Here is a 20,535-nt window from a genome sequence, read left to right on the forward strand (position 1 = left end):
TGGTGTAATCAGGGCCCAGCTCGTGATTATCGGGCTTCGGGCCCATTAATCAGCCCCTCACGCTGTCTTCACCCCTGCTTAGCCAAGTTAATTTGGTTTTAACTGGATTTGTTGCAGTTTTATGTGAACCTTATAAGCACATTGTTAACTAGATCTTGCATTAACAACAGAAGATTAATGAGAGGTTTCAGGATTGGTTAGTAGTGTAGTAGCCTCTCATCCCTATATTTTTTGTACTTTGTTGGCAAAAAGCTGGTATAATTCCCATCTACTAAGCAATGTTTTTTGAAGTCTCAAGGGTCTCGAGTCCCTGGAGGAGTTATCTACCAACTGGGAATAAAGCTTTGACTGCAGTAACTGGAGTCAGCAGAGTTCAGCTGTGTGACTCAGCATTTTAGAAAAGGAAAAAAATATTTAGCATCTAATCAGTGTAATCACTGTAGTGTCTCTGCATTTATTCTGTTATGTTAACCACGTTTGTGTCTTTAACTACTGAAACTGCTGAAAGTGCCACAAACATGGGCAGTAGCATTATAAAAGAGACTGGAGCGTCTGGTTCTGAAATGTGACGTCAAAGCAGAAGTGTCTTAAATGTGCATTCTGTTTACTTGGCCAGCAGGGGGCAACCCTGCAAAAACACCCGTGGTTGTGTAGACGTCTATGGAAAAGCAGCCTTCATCTCCACTCTGTAGTCAGTTCCCTGATCTTCCAGATTCCCGATGACCATATTGAGTAGTCCGTTTTTTAATTCTTAGTCAGAAAGCAAGATTGTCCAGAATATGGTCAGGCCAGGTGGTCTTGCCCACCAATGCCGTCTTGTTCCAGTAGCCCACTCCTCTCGGTGTCCTGGTTCCTCAACTCCTGACGCCGACCTTGTTAATCCGAGCTGGTATGGCTTCATATTTATGTCTCTTGCTCGTGTGTGAGGTAGGCTTGGTTAGCAAAAAATATATATATATTTTTTGACCATCGTGTCAGCGTAACAGTTAGTTTGAGATGTAAAGACCTAATGAGCACATATTGCTGTTTGAACCACATTTGAATCATGAATAAGAATCTCAGTTGAAAGTCAAAATGCAATGTGATTAAGCGCCTTTCTTCCTGGTGTGACAGGTGTCCCAGGCAACGTGTGAGCTATTTATTATTGTATCACTTCCTCATTGTTGCACGTTAGAGGTGGCAGTGACCTGTGAGCGGTAACAGCCTGCTACCAAGAACATTTAACCTGAGTCATGGTGACACTGGGAATGAGTGTAGAAACCTGGGGAAAGCAAAATCAGCGCTTTAGCACTTATGCGACGTTGACAAGTCAGAAGGAAAGCACAAACGACTACATGTTAGTGTCTAACTGACTTTCTGCACTTCTGGCTGCCTCTGATTAGCCGTGATGCACAGGTTTTTCATGGTGACTCAGTCACAAGGAGAGGCACAAGCACCGTCTCTTATGGCATGTTTCCATAGTAACGGCATGAGGAGGTCAGGCGCTGGTGAAGCACACAGGAGCCTGGCTTTTGTTGTGCTTCTGTTTTATACTGTATAAAAGCCTAAAGCATGAAAAACGGTGACTGTGAGGCATGTTTGAAGGGAGAACTAATGCAGGACGAGCGTCTACTCTCTGTTTCATGTTCCATACACTTTGTCCGAGTTTGAGAGTTGCCCGGTCCTTGACCCCTGTGCCTGCAGACCTTAAATGCATGCAAGTGATAGCAAAGTGTGGATAACATGACATGAACCAGCTGTGTGGATCAAACTTACATTTGAAAAAAACAAAACAAGGAAGACGCAAAGTTTGCTTTTTGAATCTATAACAATATTTGTTAAATAAACAAAATATAAGTATCCAAAACAAGTTGACACATATATTGATGTTAGTCTAAATATTGGGAATGCTTTAAATCACAGTCCAAATGAGCTGCTTTCCTTCGGTTACAGAGATATTATTTTTCTGTGGGTGTCAGTTAATCAGCTGGTAGTACAGCATAATATAATGCAGTTGATATGAAAACTGATAAAACAAAGAGTTGGCTGATGGATCATCTTTTTTAAAAAACGTTATGTTGGTAGGATCTGCTAAGCCTCTGAATGATCTCAGTTTCTCACTTGAGCGTTTTTTGTGAATGTGTGTGTGTTTGGTGAGTGGGTTACTTAGAGAGTCCTGGGGGTTTTCAGGGACAGTGCTTAAAGAAGACCTGAGACAGCCCAATAGATGGGCATGGACAGTGCTTCCATTAAGAAATGTCCCTGAAAATTAAGCCATGACTACTTTAAACCTGCCACTATCTGAAGACCTGCAGATGGTGATAGCTGTGGTTGCCAAAAAGACTTTTGGGCCTATCAAGTCTTTAACTGATGACGTATGAACCCTGCTTCCGGGTCCAACTATAATAATAAACTTGTTTATTAATAACAAGTTTATTATTGTTTTTAATGTGTTTTAATGCTTTGTATCTTGTTCTATTTAATCTGAACAAGCCCCTCAAAACAGTCAGTGATCACTGTCGGCCTCTCTCTGTTTTTAAACCCTTACGATGTAACTCCAGCCCAGCCCATGCAGCAGTATATTAATGACTAACCTGGTATTGTGGATGGATTATCTCAGTTGTTCTCCTGACTGAGGTTTGGTCCGTTTACAGCATCCTGCCATGCGATTGCATTTGTCCCTAACCATCGGGAACCCTCACGTTAACTTTTATCGAGTGGGAAAAAGTTAGCATTATGCTAACATAGCTGTGTTGCTAGCGATCACGTAGCACATCATTATATACCAGCTAGCCCAACTTCAGTAACCCTACTAATGTAAATGCTGTTTAGTTTTCTGTCTTCATTTATGTTGGAAGTGATAGCAGAGCTGTACGGTTTACTTTTTCAGAAATCTCTCAGTCAGAACATGCTATATCATGTTTGGGTGGAAACTAGCGAGCTAACTTCCTGCTAACTTCTGCTAATTGGATGTTAAACTTAATTGTTACACCTGGTAAAGCAGCAACGCTGATCATTTTATTAAAGATGAAAGAATTTAGACACTTTGTAACTCTCAGTGATGCTGCAGTGATCGTTTGACTTTGGGACCTAAAGCGGAGTTTGGACCCGGAAACGGCTAATGACGTCAGACTTAAAGACCGGATAGTAATCAACAGGAAAATGCCTTTGTGTCATGATCTCCTAATGTATCCACAGACTCAGTCACTCATTATTTTTTTTAAATAAAAAATGAATTATGTTAAATCTCGTTCATTCTGTAGTTCAAATGGAGGATTATCCATGGTGTGCTCATTGGCTAGCATGTTACTTCACACTCAGACATGCCCATTTTTGGCACATCTGGTGTTTTTAAACTAAGATGATGGCGATGAAATCACTAACCCCAAGGCTTCAAAACAGACTTCAGAAACTAGTGGATTACATTCCAGAAGCTGTGTCCACCCATACATACTGTATATGACCCTAACTGTTTTAGTTTGCAAACTATAGACAAAGGACATTTGAGACACTTTAATTTGCTTCTTAACACTCAGTAAAATTAAACACATTTACGGTTTTAACCAGACTGTATTTCATTACCAGTTTTGCCATCATTGCCAGTAAATCTTGTTTCAATGTGTCGTCTATCATATTGTTACTGGGAAAAACACTAGAAAACACACACACACACACACACACACACACACACACACACACCCACACACACATACATGTAGTGTGTGACAGAAAGCTACTGGTACTTCCTGTATTTAGTATTAAAAATACCCGCTAAAGGTCAGAATCTGTGCTTAAGGCAGGGATTGTCCACTCAGTCATTTCTAAATACCATTAGAATAATCGAGAACTTCTCCAGTCATTAACAGCACAGCTCAAAGCCTCAGACACAGTATATAATGAACAGTACACACTGTGCACGGTGACTCTGAGGTACTAAAGTAAGAGTTTCTCTATGTTAGATCAGGGAGGCTTGCAGTGATGGAGTTTAGCTGGAATTCTTTGCTCAGTCTTGCAGGTGCTTCATATGTCTGTGAAGGTTCTCAATCATCCAAGTCATCGTAGTCTAAGGCTACGGCCACACTGATGCGTTTTCATTTAAAACCACATTGTTTTCTCTCCGTTTTGGCCTCCCGTCCACACTGAGACGGCGTTTTTGCTCAAGGAAAACGCAGCGTTTTCAAAACGCTCTCTAAAACACATACATTTGAAGACGGTGCTTTTGCGTCGCAGTGTGGACAGCGAAAACGCAGACTTTCGAAAACGATGCATGTTTGTCATACGATGCAGTCATGTGACCAATTAAACAAAGATAGCAGAGGGCATTATACAGCAGTTGTTTTTTTGACAGCCCTGTTAAAGATTAATATCAGTCTGTACGTGCTCCAGAGCTTTTCTTCAAATTCTTTAATTCTCACTCGCTTTTGCATCTTTGTACTTTGTGTTACTCGCAGCAACAACTCCACCTCATTGTTAGTCCATTTAAAAAACTCGGTGCTTTTCCTCGACATTTTGCCGCGACGCTTCAAAGAGCCGGAAAGTAAATAAGCAGCAGACAGAAATGAGGCAGGTCGAATCTTCTTGCGTTTCACGCATGCGGAGGACTGGAACGTAAGCGTTTTCAGCTGTTTCAATGTGGACGCACAACTCTGTGAAAACGACTGAAAACGCTAGTATGGACGCGGAGCGTTTTCAGGCAAAAACGCCGTTTTCACATTTATCTGGGCTAGTGTGGACGTAGTCTAAGGAGCTTGGAACAAAAAGCGTCTGGACTTCTTTAAGTTGCTTGAAGACGTTTCACAGATTTAAGTCCTGTGGGAGTGTCCCCCCAAGAGGGTCATGGACCACCTATTGATCCTCTACACGAGCCAAGGTGTGAAAATGGGTGTGGGTCACAATCAGCCAGGGTTTCGGGTGAACTCATTATGAAACCTGGCCCCACCCTATCATGTGATTTCCTGAGGTCAGATGGCCCAGGGTGTGAGTGGGCGTTAAGGCGTCTGGGAAGGATCTTAAAACTGGATTATAGATGGCAGACAGTTGGTGTCGTAAACCACCGCCTCTGTTCAAAGATGGTCGCTCACAGTGGACATAGATGCATCTTTCACTCCTCTTTCAAACCATCTGTCCTCTCTGTCCAACATGTGAACATTGGCATCCTCGAAAGAGTGACCTTTGACCTTTAGATGCAGATGGACAGCCGAGTCCCATTTATGAAGTGCAGGTGCTTCATAAATACACAAGGTGAATGTATTGGCAAGCTTCTTTCTTTTCCAGTTTTTCTATTGTATACAACATTTTGATTTCAGAGTTGTTGAAACAGAGCAGGTAACTTGTTCTGACTCACTGCCTATCCAGCTTACCTCTCTCACTCTGCTCCCAGACGAGCCTTGATCATCCATCATTCTCCACGTCATCAGCATGTTGGTGGTGGTATTTTTGGTATTTTTTTCTCATGATTTCCAGCAATAATCATTCCTGCTTTTCATACTGGATATCAGATGATTCCTTTCGAGTATGTCTTTCAGCAAATGATTGGAACAAAGTCTAAAATCTGCACAACAGAAGTGTTTGTGACTACACAAAAGTCTTTACTTATCCACTCACTGCAACATTTGTCCAACACTTTGGATTTTCTCAAGCCTAAATTTGACATGAAATATGCATGTAGACTAGAGTCACAACCCGAACCTGACGGCTGTTTGTTAGCATGCTCATCTGACACCAGCAAACACTTTGAGTTTAGAGCTCAGTTGTTGACCATATATACACGTAGACATACATAATCGGTTGTCCTTCTTCAACATTTTTCCTCAGCTTCCAGAACTCAGTAATGAAGCCAACACAGGAGGCAGTTCCTTTATTGGCCACTTGAGACTGGCTCCAAAACCATTAATCCCCGTAGAGTCCCATATTAAAATCTCCAATTTATAACATTGAATAGATAATGTTTCTATTCAAAAGTCTGAACGATTTGTTCTTCAGTTTTGCTGAATGAAATTCTCTTTTGGATTTTTTCGTTTCTTTGTTTGGTGACGCAGGGAAGCAAATGCTGAGTCTTCAAGAATTAATCTAAAACCAGAAAGTGCTCAAAGCGCGGATTTCTGACAGGGAGATTCATTTCAGTTACACAAAACAGTTTTACTTTTGTTTTCAGTCTCCTGCTCATAACAGTTCTTTCAGAATAAACAAAAGTGGCAGCTTTTCCAGGACCACGAGGACACTTTCTTCTGTAACAGTATTCCCCCTATGAATTGTTAGTTGCTTTATTAGTCGACATGAGCACAGCTGACTCATCCAGAAAAAACATTTTCATTAAAGACTTCAGCGTTCATCTTTTATGTGTCTCTGTGGCTTCCAGCAGCAGCCTCCTTGAAGGTCCACCATAGCTACAGTCCAGCTTGATTTAAAACAAGCAAACAAATAAAAACCCAACAGATGCATTGATCGGTCAATTTGGGCAAGGCCCACTAAATAGGTCTTTCTCGAATTCCACATAGGATTAACTAAACTAAAGGGAAGAACTAAAGGGAGTTCCTGGGAATGATCTCAGCATATTTATTGGTGTTTATTACAGAGAGCTTTGGAATTGAGTAAACTGAAACTTGTATAAGAACACTTCAATTAAATTTGGACTTAAAGGGGAACAAAATAACCCCTACGCTGATGGGACCTGGTGGTTTTTTATGAGTCAGGGACATTTGGCAGTATGGTGTGGCTTCACTTCACGTCCCCTTAAATCCATTTAGTAGTGTTGTGTAATATTTTTTCTTCTTGAAGTCGTACACATTTATAAAACATGAAGTGTTACGAGCTTTTTTTCCCAGGCTTTTTTATATACACGCCGCCTCCCTCGGGAAATATTATTATGAAACTTTACATATATTTGCACTAGATGGTGCAAATAAACTAGTTAAACTTCAGACATGCCTTAATGACGTAGAGGCCTCTATAACTGACCTCTAACTTCTGAATTCAGATCAAACTGAGGTTATTGTACTAAAGAATCATGGCGTCTAACCAAACACTGACTTTAGATTTCATTACTTTGCTCTTTAGTGACCATGCAAGAAACTGTTCTGACCAGGAGCATTCAGCAAACGCTTTAAACAAATATGCAGAACTGCCTTCATTCATCTGAATGAAAACTAGACACATCCTGTCAAAAAACTAGTGCATACATTTATTACTTCTAGGCTGGACTATTATAATTTAATATTATAAGGTTGCTCTGAAAGGTCCATGAAACTCCTTCAGTTGATCCAAAACGCTGCAGGAAGAGTACTGACTGGAAAGAGAGAGCACATTTCTCTCACATTAGCTTCTCTTCTTTTTTTTTTTTAAACCTGTCCCGTTTGGTTCTTTTGCCATCAGAATTATTGTCTAAAGGCGAAGAAAGATGCCCAACGGATTTACTTTACCAAATGGACCATCCCAGCCTTGCCGTAATGGTCCATTTGATTTACCTTTTATTGTTTATTTTATTTTATTTATTTTTTTACTTGCTAGATACGGGACAGGGGAAAAGAAAAGGGAGAAAGAAAGAGGGGAAAAACAAAACAAACAAAAAAAAAAAACAGCGGAGAAGAGGGACGGGGATAAAGGGCAAAAAACAAAAATCAACAAAATAAGCAGACAAAAAATACATATATCGATCACCTGGATCACCTGTTGAGAAAGAAAAAAGAAAACAAGCAGAAGAAAACGAGAGTAATAGAATAAACAACATCACAATGATATATGGGAATATAACACTACATACTTAATATTAAACATTATTGTGCAGCACGTAAGATCGACAGCGCACAGTGTGCTTTGAGGTAGGAGCCAAAAAGGGTGTAGTTTGTGTGTGTGATCACCTGTGTGTACACCTGTGAGCATGAACGCGCTTGTATTTAAAAGGTTCCTTAATGTAATGATCTGCTAGAGGGTGTGGGGGGCCACAGTCCCATCCTCCAGGGCATGAAGCAGGTATGGAGGAGATCAAAACTCCAGACATCCAGAGGCCCCCAGAAAACAAGAGACCAAGGAAGACCAACAGAGGGGCAGCCGCGCCACTGTCCCAGAAAGAGCTGAGGAGAGTCCCAGATGAGGGATCACTCAGCAGCCGCGGAGCAGAAGCCAGGGGGGGTTGCAGTGACGTGCCCGTGAGCTCCGCCGGCAGCCAGCTGTGCCTGAGTGACCGAGCCCCAGGCCGAGAGGCCGAGGGCACCCCACCCCCAAAGTGGCCCGAGCGAGCCCCAGGTTCCAGGCCCCGATAAGCAGCCACCAAGGAGTGAGCCGGTGTGTACCCGGACGCCCACCCCCGGACACAAAGAACCACCAACGCACCGATGTCTGAGGGCGTCTGCCACCGGCAGGGGAAGTGGTGGGGGGAGATAGGCCTCCAAACCTTGGAGGGCCTGAGATGTCCCCAGAGAGGTGGCGTCTGATACCCAACCTGACATATAGACACAGACATACAGGCACACACAGATACAAACATCCATTCCCACCCTCATGCTCTCATAGGCAATTACTCCACACTCAACCAACGTGGAGACAGACATAAAGAGACGCTGTACACACAATCACACTCCCCAAGCGTACTCTAAGAACCGGGTCTAGGTACCCTTGCCCCTGGAGGGGGAAACTGCACCCAGACCCAGGTGGTGTTACCCTTTTCCCTGCAGTGGGGAGAAGCAGACTGCCCCGACTCCGCAGCAGCAGGGAGGCCCCACACACCAGACCCCAGTCGGACGGCCAACTCCTCCTCCTAGCCCCCCCGCTCCAGCAGGCCGCAGAGACCGGGGGTGTGAGAAGAAAAAAAAAACATTAGCTTCTCTTCATTTAAAATCCTTCCCTGCACATCCGAATCTCAAAGACTGCATATTATCCTAACAGAGCATTTCTTAAGACTGCAGACCTCCTTATGGTTCCTAGTAGAATGGAAGGCAAAGTTTTATTGCTGTTTATGTCGTCATGGTTTGGTAAATCTTGGTTGGTGGGGTGACTCTGACTTTCCCAGTTCCACTTGGCTTTCCACTTGAAAATTCCGACTAGGAACTCAGAAATACCGACTTCAACCGAAATGCTCTATTAATCCCTACAAGACTGTAATCAAATGATGGAGCAACGCCATCAGCAGTTAAGACGAGGGTTTTGCCTCTCAGACTACATGCTACATTTGTGAGTCTACAGCTCTCTCAGTTCTCATAAATGATCCTAGAGGATGGCATAGGAGCTTTATGTTAAAGTGCTTATTTAGCCTGAACAAAGAGGATGGAGAGAATCCAAGCAAATGACAGAAGGACCGGCTGAGGCAAAATCTGAAAACATAACCAGGATCAAAAAAGAGAGCGCTTATAAAGCAAAGCACGGAGACTGTCTGGCAAACGGAAACATCCTGTACTAGGAAACTGACACCAAACCAAAATCCTGCTTTCTTTCTGTTGGTGGTGTCTTTGTATTTTGGTAAATGTAATTTAGTTTTCATTATTGCTCAAGTGCTGTATGTGACCGCACATGTGATCACATCCATCAGGCTAGACGGTGAACTATTGTGAAGTGCCCAGTGGAGAGTAATCTATCATTGCCTCTGCAAATGTAGTCGAGTCAGCACATCTCATTAATGAAATTATGAAATGAAGACATTTCTAAATTTTAAGGGGAGCACACATGTAAACACACCATGTAAACGCATAGAAGAAAGCAGTTCTGTTATATGCTCTGAAAGGGTTTCCTCACATTGCAGTCAATTTGATACTTGACCTCAGAAAATCTGTAACGGTTGACTGGGTTTGCCTCAAGGAGCCGTTAATTACCGGTTAAACCACACCAGAAACTCTGCTGGCTGAAAGACAGAAATAGCTGAGCTGCTGGTACGACAGCAGTAACAGACCATCATCAGCTCTGCTTTCTGAAACTGAAATTTCTGATATTGGTCACAATGGCATGTGCAATGGAATAACAAACAGGCGATTATTGAGTTTCTGTGTCTTGAGTGCTAAAGTAACACAGACACTGAACAATATCCTGATTTCTAAACCCTTTATTATGATTTCCACACCTGTGAGGTGTGAAGGCCTCAGTTTACCCACCGTGGGCTGGTCCGTTCATCCTGGCTGTTGTGGTGGAGGTAGCTGGTGCAGTATCCTCCTGAAGTTGGTTCAACATCTGTATAAGCTGTGAATATCTGAGCTTCAATACTGATATATCATGAATTCATATAGATTTCTGGCATTTTTTTAAGTGTTTATTATTCAGCATTATTTATAATATCACCGTGTTTAACAGGCTGGTAGAGCAGGTGAGGACACCCAGCTTTAGTTCACATATTTGCCATCCCTGAAATTCCAAATCTGAATTTCATGGCACAGCATTATATTCAGGTTTATTAAAAAAAACAAGTATAGACCATAACGAATGGAACTGCTGAATGATGGAGAATGATGGGTCAAACAGGTTGAGCACTGGCTTATAAAGACATGGTGCACCATTTTTCTCGTGTTCTCCTTTTTCCTTCCAGTTACTCTCCAGTTCCTAATGCATTTTATTTCATGCACTTACACCCGCATGTTAATACCAAGTACCCTGAACACGGGACCCTACATGAACACTGATGACCTGACAGCACTGTAGCAATCAATAAAAACTATTCAAAGTTTCAGACAAAGAAATTAGAACTCCTAAGTGGGGAGAAGAGGAACATCTGTAAGACGGGAACAAAATCCGAGAGACGTCCAGTTGGAAATGTGTATCAGTATCAAAGAACTGACACACCTCAGGCCCTTTCCTGTAAGCTCTTTTTTGGTTTATGCCTACTTTCTGTTTGTGGAACAATCAGAAATACTCATAATGGGATCGAGATATGACCTCGCTGCTGACATGGACAGTTGCGGTGGTTTTGATGTGGCTTTTAGCTGGTGATGTCGTTCAGTTAAGATGCCGAGCACACGCTGCTCAAGAGCCGTTGATGCAGAGTGCAAGTCATTACGTTTTTGCTGTTTCATAAACGTGTAATCAGGAGAAGAATGCATAAAGAGGAAAGTCAGCTCATCATTTTGTTTTGTTTTTTTCACCACTTTTTAAAATTTTTTTAAATTGCATTTAAGAACTTTAAAGGGAATTCTTACCCGTTTAGTGCTCTTATTTTGGAGCATTTTCATGTGTGAGTTGCATCACTGCATACACTTCAAAGGATTCCAGAGGCTTTGCATAATTCACAATTTAAAAAGAAACTGTCAGGCATTGCACTGATTTTTGTAGAAATGTCCTGAAAGTCATCTTGCAGTGGTTTGAAACTTGCGTGAGATGTCAAAGACATAGTCATGGCAAGTTGTTCAATGTGATAGGATCAAAATATCTTCAGAAAATATGTGGCAGGAAGTGTGCTTCTGTGAAGATGCAAGTAATCCGAACACAGCTGCAGATCTCTGCGGGCAAGTCCGTTACGGGCTTCTTCAGCTCAGCGAGTCTAGTAGACGAACCGTCTCATCGGCACATCGCGTGCCAGCGCTCGATAAACTAGCTCAACGATTCGACGTTTTCTAACGTGAACGCATAAAATTTGTGGATGCTGTAAATCTAGCTTCGGTTTAAATGACGCAGTATGTGCTAATGAATTGGTGACTTTAGCCGATCAGTTCCTTTGCGACTCAGTTAACTCAGATCTGTAACTCAGTCTGCTGCCTTGTTATTCTGTGACCCAGATACTGTTACTGACTCTGTCACTTTGTTACTCTGCTCCTCAGATATTCAGTGACATCTTTACCTTGTGACTGAGCACATTAAGCTATTGGAACTTGATTTTTAGGGTGTGAACCATGAAATGTGATGCCTGTTGTTGACATCCAGGATCTGTCGTGTTTTGCCCATCTCTCCCTGCCCTTGCTTTCTATCATCTCTCAAACTGCTGGAGCTCTTGATTATTATAACCTCTTCATTCAGTTTTATTCTTTGCTTTGGAGCTTGACCACTTGGCCTGAATGCAGTAGCAGGTATTTTCATGCTTTCACCCCTGAGCTGCTGTGTAACCTGCTGTTTTGATGCTTGCTCTAATAAAGCCAGATTGCACCACCCATCTGCAGGAACAAGAAGTTGGGTAATATTACTGACAGCGCACCAAGAGTCCACCCTGCCTGCTGCTCATTGGTTCTCCTGTGTCAGATCTGTGGCTGCGGCTGCTGATATTCTTCGTAGTGTGTTTTCAGAGGATGCTCTCAGCACTTGTTCTAAGAAACTTTGGCTGTGTGTGGGACTTTCCAGCTCAGGTTCAGGTTATGCAGATGAGGTTGATCAATTTGTCATGGCTCAGTTTCACGTTGTAATTTTTCTTTTTTTCAAAAACATCTTTTGCGAGTGACGTCAGTCTGCCAGAGTGATGACGGTAATTATGTTTCTCCCCTATACACAAAATATGTGCATTTATGTTTGTGTTCAAAGCCAGAGACCATAACCTCTCATCCTTATCTGCCTTGTTGCTATGATTCATCTAGTAACCCAGGTGAACACTTCAAAGGAACACTGTGCACACACAGATATAGATATACGTACATATACGTAAGCATGGTCGGTTACTTAGAACTCTGTGTGTGTGCGTTTGTGGTTATTGAGTGGGCTGCTATCTCTGACTCATGCTCCTCTTTTCATTGATGATCATGGCAGACAGAGCGAGTGCTCCTGTGATGTCAAAATCAACCAGGAGAGGAGAGTAAAAATGAGAAGATTGAAGGGAGAACATGGACTCTGTGTTGCAGTCTTCTGCATGCTAGGTAAAGAAAAAAAATCCAAATTCCAGCTGTGAGTATTCCTGGATCGAGGTTGTTTTGTCTGCCTGCCGGCTGTTATTTAAAGATCAAAGTATCGTGTTCGCTGCTGGACTGTTTTTCTGTCCCACCGAGGCAGCGTGGCAGCAGGGTCTGGGGTCAAAGTGCACACGTGTTTGTAGGATGCATCCTCTGAGAACAGCAGGAGTTTTACATCATGTATCTGTGCGTGATCTCAGGTCGTGCTCATTGCCTTTGACTTCTAAGCACCGCTCAGTGACTCGATTTACCTCACATTGAACAAATGTGTTCCACTTTGTTCAAGAGGAGCTCATGTGGTTATTGTACTTTTCAATAAGCTGCAGCAGAGAAGAAGTCATTTGCAGTGGTTTTTTTAGTAGATAGTGGTTACAGAGGACTGTGTAGATTTTATTTCCGATACGTAACAAATAAAACATACAGTCATCGCCATGAGCTCTCATGTTCTTGTATATTGTGCGTGCATAAATTTGGTCCATTGTCCCCAAAAGAGATCTTTTGAACTTGCAATATATATATATTTTTAATACCAACAGAGGTCAAATGTATCGCAGTCTCGAGGGTTAGTCAATAAACTGCAGCTTGTCCCCTTGTTAGGAAAATGAAGCTTCTGAAACAAAACTTCCACCCGTATTCACTGTTCCTCCGTTAAATCTATCGCTACTGGTCACTGAATTTGAAGAATGTTTTTATTTCACTTTGATCTGAAGCTCATTTTCATACTCAAAGGTGTCACTTCAGGAAGATGTCCATTTATTGGTGTAGGCGAAGCTGCGGTGTGGGCGGAAGCAAGTACGATCACTGAGGTCGCAGCAGCGAGAAAACCTGAATATAATGCTGTAAGTTTCCACATCGAGTGTTTTTACCAAGAACTCTGTCTATTAGATTTCCTCAGTATGTGAAAATATAATCATCAAATGGCATCAAGCCGTTTCTATTCGATTTCATTGTATATACACTTTTACTAGTTGGACCCCTTGTAGTTTCAGGGGTGCCTTAATTCTTTGTATAGATGGATACATTTTGGTTCATAGAGAATCACATGGTTACTGCGTGACAACGTGAATCTCCCGTTCCAGCAGACCCCAAAGACGCTCTGCTGGATTGGGATCTGGTGACTGTGGAGGCCATTTGAGTACAGTGAACTCATTCTCACGTCCAAGACACCAGTTTGAGATGATTTGAGCTTTTTGACACGCTGTGCGATCTGGCCAAAGGCAGCTGTCGGCCATAGATTGAATGACACGGTCAGCAACAATAGCAGGGAGGCTGTCATGCTCACCTGGTATTAGTGGAAGAAAATATCTCCCACACCATTACACCACCACTATCAGCCTGAACCGTTAATACAAGGCAGGAAGGATCCAGGCTTCCATGATTGTTTCTGCCAAATTCCAAACCCTACCATCCGCCCCTCCCTGAGCCTGGTTCTGCTGGAGGTTTCTTCCTGTTAAAAGGGAGTTTTTCCTTCCCACTGTCGCCAAAGTGCTTGCTCATAGGGGTCATATGATTGTTGGGTTTTTCTCTGTATGTATTATTGTAGGGTCTACCTTACAGTATAAAGCACCTTGAGGCCACTGTTGTTGTGATTTGGCGCTGTATAAATAAACTAAATAGAATTGACCATTTGAATAACGCAGGAGTTATTGATACTCATCAGTTTTTTGTTACTACAGCCCAACTTCTTCAAGATTTGATTTGTTGTGCTCTCAGACGTGTCATTCTGTATTATTTGATTGTAACTGGTGGTCGTTACCTTCCCATCAGCCCCAAGCAGTCCAGTGGGACATTTCTTTTTTCAGGCCTTTCTTTATAAACCCAAGAGATGAAATCTAGCAGGGATGCATCAGTAGGTTCTGAACCGATGAGGGGGCGGGGCAATGATCATGACAATTTGCACATAAATCCTCATGAAACTGGTCTAGATTTGCTCTTTATGCAGTTGTACTGTTTATTAAGTTTATGAAGTTATTTCTGAAACAGTATGGGTTGAGTCTTACACGTATTAGTTTTCTGGATGAAATGAACTGGTCCATGTTTGAATAAATGAATATTGGAGTGTTGCCAGGTTGACTGTCACTCTTTAGTAATTACTAGTTACTACTAGTTACTTGAAATCACACATTTAAATAGTTGAGCAGCGCAGTCCTAATTGCACTTTGTGCAACGAAACCCAAATATGTCTCAGGCTCACTAGATATACATCTGTCTCATTTCCGTTCCACTCTGAAATGAAAATGAGAAGTCTCTCTTTTTTTCCTTTCGACGTGCTTTTAGTAGGTTAGTCCTTACAGCAGGAGAAAGGCACACAAACTCTGAGATAACCAAGAGAGAACTATTGTAATGAGTGTGAGCGTCGGTCTCTTTGGCTATGACTCAAACTGCCGGTGCGCCGATGGTTTTAACGACCGTTCGACAGCCTGCTGTGGGGTTTTCACCTGAGAGTAGTAACGAGTGATGATGTGGAACTACGCACACACTCGCAGTTTCATTCATCAAATATTTCAGTAACACATGCAGTGTTGGCAGCGCTCACCTCAGCCAGTACTTTCATGTCTTCATGAAAATAGACGATGTAGAGAATTAGTCAGAAAGCACAACTGACCACAGTATCGAAGCGTACTTATTTAGTCAAGAAAAATACCCCAATGGGGGACTTTTACCTGACTGCATTTAATGGGAAATACTCTCCAAAACAGCTCTTTTAGAGCTCTGCTCAAACAATCTTAATCATCATCCAATCATTTAAATATTTGCTATAGTTTGGGAGTTTTTGACGACCTCACACTGCAGATTAGCGAAACGAGCTTTGGAGCTGCAGTGCAAATGCGAGCGCTAGTTTGGGTGAGGATATGCCTTAGGTGGAGCAAGTAACCGCAGTGACTGATTGTGAGATGCTGATGGACTTGGCTGTCACGGCAAGCTGTCCTCAACATTCAAATACTTGAAGCTTTCTTTGGACGAAAGTTTCATTTCTTTTGCTTCACATGCCAGCAATGTCACGCTGCAGCAAGGTAGGTGGATTATGTCTGACTAGAAATCTGAAAGAGGATTCATCAGAATTACTGGAACCAATATTTAATTTCTTATTTTTCGCTCAATATTTCTGTTATGATGTTTGATAGCAGCGTCTTTCAGTTTGGGCGAGGAGGATGTGTTGTGTTTACTGTACTCACTTTACATTTATCCAGATGAATTAGCAGGACTGAATCGAATGTGTAAAGTGCTATACAAATGCAGGCCATTTACCATTTACCATTTACTTAAACATTAAAATGACCTTCATAGCAAACCTCAGACATGAATTCAACTTGTGAAACTGTAACTGCTTGTGAAAGTCGTGGACTTCTTTCAGAATTGAAATGAGGTGTTTTCCCCTTCATTTTAGTGCAGCTGTTGGAGTTTTAACAGTGAAATATGATAAATGTGATGCAGGTTTATGTTATACAGCACTGTTCACTTTTAATACAGGGAACAACAGATGGGTGTCTGAGGTGGGGTTTGTGAAGGGTTGCTGTGTGCTGAGATAAATAGCCACATAAGTGAAAAGGCAGGCACAGTAAGAAGACTGAGAGAAAAGCCCTGCGTGTGTGTGTGTGTGTGTGTGTGTGTGTGTGTGTGTGTGTGTGTGTGTGTGTGTGTGTGTGTGTGTGCTGGGTGCAGTTAAAGTTTCAGGCTGATGCCAAAAAGCACATTCCTGGCAGCATCCAGAGCATCTGTCAGATGCACCTCAAGAACATGATGCAGCAGAACGCCCTGAGATTAAACCACACACACACACACACACACACACACACACACACACACACACACACACACACACACACACACACACACACACCTAACCACAGCTCCGAGAGGGCTGGGAGGAAAAGGAGGATTGTCATAGCATTACTGTTACATCATTAAGGAGGCTGCAGTGCCTTATTTAGCACTGGTGGTGATTGACGTCTCCCTCCAGCCAGTGATATGCTGACTTTGCCCTCCTGGCTGTGCTCATGTTAACACTGCATTACATTAGTGCTCAAAAGTCACTGAAGCTGTGGCACGTCCCTGAGCCAGTGGGCTGCTCTACATTTCACTCTCGTACGTGGCTGATATTCTTCTCTGTCAAACCCTGGGGATAAATGTCTGTGAGTCCAAGGGCAACGAGAACAATGCTACCTCTGTGCTGCTCTGCAACCAGGGCCGTGTGCCTTCTCCCTCAGTCCATCACACTCTGCAGGTTTGTCCCCTTGGTGTGGGAAACCAGCAGTCAGCAGCTCAAGTGTCAGCTATTGGTCACAGGATTTCATCTTTCATTGGAAATTAAAAATTCAGTTGTGCAGAAAGTGAAACATTGTAATGACGTTACAGTCTTACAGCCTTACAGCCTTACAGTCTTACAGCCTTGCATGCTCCCACGACCTCTGGATAAACTAAGGCTTCAGTCACATGGGCCTAGAGACGAGTTGGTGACCCCTGGCAATCTCCAGTCGCTAAGGAAAAATGTGTATTCCCCAAGTGGGTGATGACTTGTTGCTGCCACTGGGTGAAACTGCCTGCAAAGAGGGCTTTGTTTGCACCAAAAACATCATTGCAGTTGCTTCAGTTGCTATCAGATTGCCATGGTTGCCGGTTTACAACACTTGCTAGCTACCATTGAACGGTAGTGAAACTTGAAAAAGTACAACATAAATGAGAAAGAGCATTTTTCTTCAAAGCAAAGATTGCAGCTCACCGCCTAAACCAGCAGATTTCAAAAGGTGCAACTTCTGATTTGAAGGTGAATGGTCTCCATTTTTTTTTTCACCACTGGTAAGTGTTTGCAGAGAAGTTGGCATCTTCCATGCAAACTACAGGCAACTGTGGCGACCCTCTAGTGACCCAAGCAATAATAAGGATGTTCTCAGTGTTTTTGCAACCAATTTCTCCACCGAGCAACCTCCCTGAACCAATCCTCAACTGGTCAGTTGCCTAGTGGCAAAAATTCCCCAGTGACTGGTTGTTAACAGGAAGTCACTGACCAGTCTCTAGGCCTCTGTGGTTGGGAAATAGCAAATTTCCCAGCAATTTTCCAGCAACCTCCAACTACCACTTGCTATCGATCAGGAAAGCCACATTTTTCCCGAGCAGCCGGTGGTTCTCAGCTGGTCTCTTGGCCCATGTTCAATGGCGCTGCTCAACCTTTCAGAACCTGCCTTTGACAGAGGATTCTAGCAAGCAGTACTTTTAGGATTGGAGTGCCATGTGCGTTGTGTTTGGATTATTTTTGAAAAAGAAAATATATGTGTACATATTTGTGTGAAGTCCTTAATAAAGTGGCAGATACTGAGACAGAGGTAACTTTGTACTGAGGTGATTTTCTAACCTAATGAATATTTCTTAAACTTTGTTTTGTATTTGTAGGTTTATTTATCATGCTAACACGTGTTAAAGATTACAACATTTTTGCAAAGTGATTTCATCCATCGATTCTGGACTCTGTGTAGCAGCTGCCGTCGTGTTTCCTGGAGCCAGACTTACTGCTGAGGCTATGCTAGCTAGTGGCATCCCTAAACCCTTTGAGTGCACAGAAACATACACGTGCTAATTTGCTGGCTCTGCCTGAGTTTGGATCTGCGGAAGGTTTCTTCCTGTTGCTCACAGGAGGTGTTCTTATTGTCTTTTTATTATTGTAGCGTCCCTACCATAAGGTTAGGTTTAGTGTCGTGCTATCGTGAGCTCACAGAGTTAAAAGGCTGCTGTTAGTTTACAGAACCAGGCTGTTCTGCCTTTAGAATGAAGTTGTGCAAAAAAAGGAAACTCAAACTGGAGAACAGCTTAGTTTAAGCTTCACACGTGTTCTCAGTGGAAGTCGCTCTTTGCTCTTCACCTGCTAGCTTAAGCTAAATCTTTATTAAGCCTGTCCAAAGGTCCCCCGAGCCACATGTTACACTCCGATGAGTCATGCTTTATCTCATCACATTTCCATCTTCCACGTGCCCATCCTAAACAATTTGCATCATGTGCTTTAATGGATATACGACCAAGCAGCAGGCAGGAGGTTAAAGGTCCGAGCTGGTGATTCTGTCGATTGAGATGTAGAGGAGAGCTGTGGGATGAAAATCCCATCTGAAGAGAGAAGCCGATATATGATTCTCTTAATCTGATTGCATTATGTGTAATTCATGGCTTCAGTTCTTGCCCTGTCTGTGTTTATTTATGTTGAATGGCGTTTATGTAACGTCTGCATCGTTTTCAGCGAGGCTGACTGACTGCTGATCACTAAAAAGATGCTGTCCGTTTCACAGCGACTTCTTATGTAACCGTGTGGTCTCTCTCTCTTTCTGCAGGCTCTGCTGGAGACGAATGCATGCTGCAGACACCTTTTGGGCTTCAAATCAGCAAACAGCACTGGAATGACGCACCCCTGGCTAAAAGGTCTGTGTGTGTTTGAGCGTCTTTGTACGATACGTTTCTTGTAATCAGGTTTCCAGTTCATTAAACACCAGGATGAAAATGCATTTTATGGTTCGACCTGACGTGTGTTACGTCTTTGTGCTTCTCCTCTCTGGACCAAGATGTTTACCTGGCTGTGGAACGAAAAGAATGTGTGTGTGTGGGCGAACAGCGTGATCCTACCTGTTGTGAAACTGTGTGTATGTGTTCCCGTGGCCCTTACACACCATGCCACTCCCTCACACTGTGAACTTTGCCTCCTTACCACACTGCGTGCCCTTTACAGCTTCGTTTTGGGTGTGTGTGTTTGCCAGCATGCATCACGTGAGCTGGACAGGAAGATGAGAATGTTGAGAGATAAATTGAGGGAGATGAGTGACAGGAGGAAATGAGGAGCATCAAATCTATTGTGTTGAGGGCTTGGTTTAGTGGGTGTTTACTCTGATCGGAACAGATAAAGTGAAAGAAAGGAAGTGTATCAAAGTGTTTGAAGCTTTAAAATTTATCTTGAGCTGTTGGTGAAGTGACATATATACTACCTGTATATATGTAGGTCCTTTCTGCAGTAAAACATAGGTGTGGGGTTTCTTGCAAACTGAACACAGAGCTCACACAGTTGGCACTATTCACACGTCCTCAGTGCCACACATTTATTTTCTCGCACAGTGAAAAGAACAAATTCATACGTGGTAACGTCGACACTGACAAGACAGAGCAGGCAGCGTGTTGCAAAAGCAGCAGCGAGTGATCCTCACCAGCCAGGAGAAAAGCAAAAACATCTCATGTGTTGCACTGCAGTTTGTTCCCGTGCATGCTGGTCGGAGTATCTCACAGCTGAGAGCTGATTTGTGGTTAAACATATAGAGGGTTTCAAACACACCATCTGATCCCCGTGTCGACTTTGTTCCTGTGTCGTCACCAGAGTGTTTGTCCAGAATCAACATTGGAGCTGATGTCATCTGTTAGCATTAGCCAGGAAGTTAGCTAATGCTCTTAAAACATCACAAGAAAACCAACTGGAGTAACCTAAATCTGGCTAACATGAAACCCAGGTTTGTAATATATTAGTTATAGCTCATAGATTAATAAAGAAAACACCTGAAAGTCTCATTATTTGTTCCAGAAGAGACTTTTATATCAACAAAGGCCTTTTTCCCAGTTTCCTACAAATTCCAACGCTATGACATCACAACGTGATCGGTCAGTTACAGTGTTGATCCTGGACCAGCGTTATTATTAGGAACAACACAAATATGCATATATATAAGATACACAGTTTTAAACATGCTCCAAATCAACTATAAACTATTCTTGATGCATTCCACAGCTCACTCCACCTGAATAATCTGACTGG

At 42.7% G+C, this 20,535-nt stretch overlaps 1 long non-coding RNA gene across 1 annotated transcript in view; it reads left to right on the forward strand.

The window, feature by feature from the left end:
* The window catches only part of LOC134647122 (uncharacterized), a 58,641-nt gene that overhangs the window by 12,007 nt on the left and 26,099 nt on the right, over nucleotides 1-20,535 (forward strand). Inside the window, exon 2 of the long non-coding RNA XR_010096806.1 lies at nucleotides 19,076-19,163. This is a non-coding gene — a long non-coding RNA (uncharacterized LOC134647122). The remainder of the gene's footprint in view (nucleotides 1-19,075; nucleotides 19,164-20,535) is intronic.

This window comes from Pelmatolapia mariae, linkage group LG17 (assembly GCF_036321145.2).
Source record: "Pelmatolapia mariae isolate MD_Pm_ZW linkage group LG17, Pm_UMD_F_2, whole genome shotgun sequence".
Classification (NCBI taxonomy): Eukaryota; Metazoa; Chordata; class Actinopteri; order Cichliformes; family Cichlidae; genus Pelmatolapia; species Pelmatolapia mariae.